Source organism: Aotus nancymaae, unplaced genomic scaffold (genome assembly GCF_030222135.1).
Source record: "Aotus nancymaae isolate 86718 unplaced genomic scaffold, 86718_ANA_hifiasm-v0.15.2.pri h1tg000041l, whole genome shotgun sequence".
Lineage (NCBI taxonomy): Eukaryota > Metazoa > Chordata > Mammalia > Primates > Aotidae > Aotus > Aotus nancymaae.
The window spans coordinates 10744213-10749866 of record NW_026988455.1 but is presented as its reverse complement, the minus strand read 5'-3'; the positions used below and the strand labels follow the sequence as shown (position 1 = coordinate 10749866).

Genomic DNA, 5654 nt, shown 5'->3' with positions numbered 1-5654 from the left:
TAACTGCCCAATGGGTTCATTTTGCCTGCTGCTCAGATAGACTCGATTTATTAAGACAAATGAACTGCAGTAGACAAAGAGTTTAACTCATGCACAGCCAGCTAAATAGGAGACAGAAAATTCAGAAATTGGAGGTTTTTAAGGGCAATTTGGCAGGTAGAGGGCCAGAGAATGAGGAGTGCTAATTAGTTGGACTGGAAATGAAATCATAGGGGGTCAAAGTGGGTTCTTCTTGCTGTCTTCTAGTTCTGGACAGGATTAGACAACTGGTCTACCCAGATTACTGAACTGGATGGCACCAGCTAGTGCATCAGAATTTTAGGGTCTGGAAAATATTTCAAGCACCAATCTTAGGTTTTACAATAGTGATGTCATCTCTAGGAGCAACTGGGCAGGTTTGGAATCATGTGACTTCTGGCTGCATGACTCCTAAACCATAATTTCTTATCTTGTGGCCAATTTGTTAGTCTTACAAAAGCAGTCTGGTCCCCAAGCAAGAAGGGCATTCATTTCTGGAAAGAGCTGTTAACATCTTTATTTCAAAGTTAAACTACTAACTGAAGTCCTCCCAAAAGTTAGTTTGGCCTTTTTGCCCAGGAATGAATAAGGGCAGTTTGGAGGATGAAAATAAGATGGAGTCAGTTGGGTCAGATCTCTTTCACCGTCACAATTTTCTCACTGTTACAATTTTTGCAAAAAGTTAAAATACCACAGTCAGGTCAACAAATACCACAGTTGCAAAAAAATAAAATACCACCCTCAATTTAAATACCACAGTCAGGTCAACAAATATTTTGAAAATGGGAAAAAGGAACTTTTCAAATTAATTTTTAAAAAAGATTAACCCCAGAAGGTCTTGTACGGGGTGAAAAATCAATAGAAAAATTATATACTGTGATGATTCTGTGAAACTAGTGGGTCAGAAATAAGTGTTTCCAGGTCAGGGCCTGGTGGCATCAGAATGAGCTCTTGGCAGTGGCCAGCTTCGTGTGTTGGGTTCACATGTTGGTTTGCCTATGTGGCTGCATACCTGATCGTGGTGAGTGTCGAGGCTAGAAAGCCTGATCTCATGAGTCCTGAGGCTAGAGAGGCATTGATGTCCCTGACCATTGCCTAGATGTTTCTCTTGGTCCACTAGAGACCAGTCCAACTCCCTGTCCCCTCCTTCCCCTGAACTCCCTAAGAAGTTCATCTGCTCCCGCCAGGACTATATGTAGCACCAATTACAATAAGGTCCAGACGCTTGAAGAGCACCTTTGCAAGCACAAGAGGAAGAGACCATTCATTTGTGACTATGAAGGATGTGGCAAGACTTTCCTCAGGGTCCACCACCTGAGTCACAACATCCTGATTCATATGGAAGAAAAGGTGTTTATGCACTAGTGGCCGTGATAAAAAAATGCAACACAAGATCAAACTTGAAGAAATATTTTGAACAGAAAGATGAGATTCAGCAAACAACATATATGCAATTTTGAAGGCTGTAAAAAGATCTTTAAGGAACAGCAGCTGAAAATCCATCAGTGCCAGCATACCAACGAACCCAGAAAGGATGTGGGAAACACTCCCTGACCCAGCAGGCTGAAACAACACACAAAAGTCCAGCAGGGCTAGATGCCAAAAGAGATGTTCCTTTGTGGCAAAAACATGGGTTGAACTTCTGAAATATGTGAGGAAAAAAAAAAAACCCATATAGAGGAAATAATGTGAATATGCCAGAAAACTTTTAAACATGAAGATTATCTCAAGCAACAAATGAAAACTCATGCTACAGAAAGAAATATTTGCCAATGTCCAAGAGAAGGCTGTGGTAGAACCCACACGACTGTATTTAATCTACAGAGCCATATCCTCTCTTTTCATGAGGAAAGGAGCCCATTTGTGTGTGACCATCCTGGCTGGGGCAAAAGGTCTGCAATGAAAGTCTCACAGAGACATATTATTGTGACAAGAAGAAAATTAAACTCAAAGTAAAACCAACTCATGAAAAACAGAGGTCGGCAGGGTGCAGTGGCTCACGCTTGTAATTGCAGCACTTTGGAGGCTGAGGCAGGCAGATTACTTGAGGTCAGGAGTTTGAGACCAGCCTGGCCAACATGGTGAAACCCCATCTCTACTAAAAATACAAAAATTAGCCAGGTGTAGTGGCATGCACCTTTAGTCCCAGCCACTCAGGAGACTGAGGCAGGAGAATCACTTGAACCCAGGAGGTAGAGGTTGCAGTGATTCTAGTCATGCCACTGCACTCCAGCCCAGATAACAGAGTGAGACTCCAACTCAAAAAAAAAAAAAGAAAGAAAAGAAAAAGAAAAAGAAAAAAGAAAAACAGAGTTTGGCCTCTGGTCTCAGCAGATATATCTCTCCTAAAAAGAAAGAAAAACAAGACTTACCTTTGCCTAAAAATGGAGAGACGCTGAACTGTACTAAAGACATGGTGCAATAACTTACCCTCAACTAAATATCACATTACTTTGTTTAAAAGACTACAAACCAGTGAGTTTTCTTTCAAAGCGTCTTTTTTAATTAAAATCACAGATGCAGAACAACAATGTGTTTTCTATGTGCACTTGGTCAACACCTACATCTTTATTATGTCTCCTATGAGCTGGTACTGGGCACAGAGGATGCAAAAAAAAAAAATAGAAAAATGAGGCACCATCAGGGATTTCCTCCAGGAGACAGTGTCACTCTGGGAGGATACCAGTGACCCAGGGATTACCAGCTTCAATTCTATCTAGGTTGCTGGCCCTCAGAGAGGCATGACTGCTGAGGGCAGGAGCCTTCATAAAAGGGAACCCCTGGCCTTTCAGCTGGATGCCTCTGTGCACCCCTCCAGGCCCACTCTCCACCTCCCACAACCCTGCTTTATGACCACAGAGGCTGACTTTCTAGGCTGCTCCACCAGGCAAACTTGCTCTCAGTCAAGGAGGTGGGATTTAGTGAGGTTTCACCAAGCTATGCTTCATGGCCAACCACCTCAGATTATTACAATAAATATCTCTTCCTGTTTCATGTTAAATAAGGGATTGGGGTAGGTGGCACATCTGTGGTGCTATGGCTCAGCTGCAGGTGTGGGGAAACCACAGGTGTGTTCCACATATGTCTTCTCATCCAGGGACCCCTGCTGAAGGATCAGTCACCCTTGGGACATACACTGAGGTTAGAGCTTTTCTTCACTGAGCTTCCTCCTTACCAGAATTTTGTGGTTGGCAGATTTCGTCCTTGACTCTTGGCTACAAAAAGCAGCACTATTCTTGAGAGAAATGCAGCCCTGCCAATACTGTGATCCTAGTCTGGTGAGACTGGTGTAGGACTTCTCTAACCTGTAATACTATACATTTGTATTGGTTTGAGCCATGAGGTTTGTGGTGATTTATTATGGAAACAATAGAAAAGTAATAAATCCTCTCTCCTGTTTTCAGGAAGTAGAGGAAATCTTGAGCCTTGAAAGGCACACACCCAGGGTGATGAAAAGAACACAACCATTGAGTGTACCAAGTAGTTCAGCATCCACTTAAAAACAGCTCCTATCTAAACCACTCTTCCTGAGATTGTAAATATTGCTCAAGGCCATTTATCTTAGAAATAAGGAAATTTGCAGACTCTATGAAACATCCCGTACACTGGGTGAAACTCTTTTCTGAATCAGCCAAACAACAAAGCCTTGTGTAAAAGGAAAAATAATGTGAGTTAGGGTAGGCAAGTGGGAAATGCCTCTCCACAGTGGGCGGCATGGGAAAACTATACTAGTGGAAAGGAGTAGAGTGGGTTCCATGGCAGGGATGAAGTTGCCGTAAGTAATACCCTAACAACAGATGAACTGGAAGAAAAGGACCATACACTGGTGCAGAAGCTGTACCCAAAGTCCGACTACCAACCTTCGACTGTATTTTCTGCCACCTCATTTCTCACCAGGTTCAGTCGAGCAATACTCCAAGGAAGAATGCTTCTTTGATGTAGCTCCACACATATCTTCTCTCCTGGCTTGTGATATGCACCTGTCAAAACTTCCTGGGAGTGGAAGACTGAAGGCTGTTTCCCTTAGAACATGCTGTTTCCCTTACAATTTTCTTAGATATAAACCAATGCAGGACATTCCTACAGACTAGTGGTTTTCAAATCTCTTCTGCAGAATCTTAGACTCTTGGGGCCTCCCACAACTGGGATAGTTTAAGCAATAGAGATCTTCCCCTAACTTCTCCTTCAACTATAGGAGCTCTGCATCTATATGTTGACATGTATGAATTTTGTGTTAATATTTTATTTGATCCTCACTACAGAAGCACATATACAAAAATTGGAACAATACAGAGAAGATTAGCATGGCCCCTGTGCAAGGATGACATGCAAATTTGTGAAGCGTTCCATATTTTTAACTCACATAAATCCAGGCGCCTTTTCAACTGGTGACTGGAACACCTAGGAGACAGAGTCGCCTGTGTGACTGGAAAAAAAGGGGACTGAAATAGGGAGCCAGGTGTTCTGGCTCAGCCAGTCCCACCCCCACAAAGACCAGCAATCTGAAATGCTCCAGATTGAGAGTTTCACAGCAAGCACAGCTGGACCCGGGATGGTCCACCTCTGTGGAGGAAGGGCATCTGCCATTACCAAGGCAGTCCACCACTACCAAGGCAGTCTGCCATTACTGAGGCAGACCACCATTACTGAGGTAGTTCTAACTATACCCCTATAAACAAAACTGCAAGGAGGTTCACACAGCAGCTGGGCAGAGCCCATGGCAGTTCAGCAACATCTCTACTGGCAGACTGTGACTAGGCTATCTCCTTGCTGGGCAGGGCAGCTCTGAAAAAAGGCGAGAGCAGGACAGAAACTTATAAATAAAGCCCCACGTTCCTGGGACAGAGCACCTGGGGAAAAAAGGCAGTTATGTGTTCCACTGCAGCAGACTTAAATGTACATGCCCAGCAGCTCTGAATGGAAGAACAGAGCTCACAGCTCAGCACTTAAGCTCCTATAAAGGACAGACTGTCTCCTCAAGCAGCTCCCCAAACCCCATATATCCAAAGAGTCACCTCATAAAGGAGAGCTCAGGCTGACATCTGGCGGGTTTCCTTCTGGGACAAACATAGCAGAAGAAAAAACTGCCAGCAGCCCTTACTGTTCTGCAACTGCTGCAGGTGATCCCCAGGCAAGCAGGGTCTGGAGTGGACCTCCAGCAGTCCTACGGCAGAGAGGCCTGACTGTTAGAAGGAAAACTAAGAAACAGAAAGAAATAACTTCATCATCAACAAATACGATGTCCACTCAGAGAACCAATCTGAAAGTCATCAACTACAAAGACCACAGGGAGATAAATCCACAAAGATGGAAAGAAATCAGCATAAAAAGGATGAAAACACCCATAACCAGACACCTCTCCTCCTCCAAGGGATCACAGCTCCTCAGCAGCAAGGGAACAAGACTGGATGGGGAATGAGTCTGATGAACTGACAAAAGCAGGTTTTGAAAGGTGGATAATAAGAAACTTCTCTGAACTAAAAGAACATGTTCTAACCCAATGAAAAGAAACTAAGAACCTTGAAAAAAGCTTTATTGAAATGCTAATGAGAATAAACAGGTTAGAGAAGAATATAAATAAATTGATGGAGCTGAAAAACACAACGTGAGAACTTCACAAAGCATGCACAAGTTTG

At 43.4% G+C, this 5654-nt stretch overlaps 1 non-coding gene across 1 annotated transcript; it reads left to right on the top strand.

The window, feature by feature from the left end:
• Nucleotides 1–4267: 4267 nt before the first annotated feature.
• Nucleotides 4268–4374, top strand: LOC135268766 (U6 spliceosomal RNA). Its single transcript, XR_010337119.1, has one exon. It is a non-coding gene; the product is annotated as a U6 spliceosomal RNA (small nuclear RNA).
• The last annotated feature ends 1280 nt before the right edge of the window (nt 4375–5654 follow it).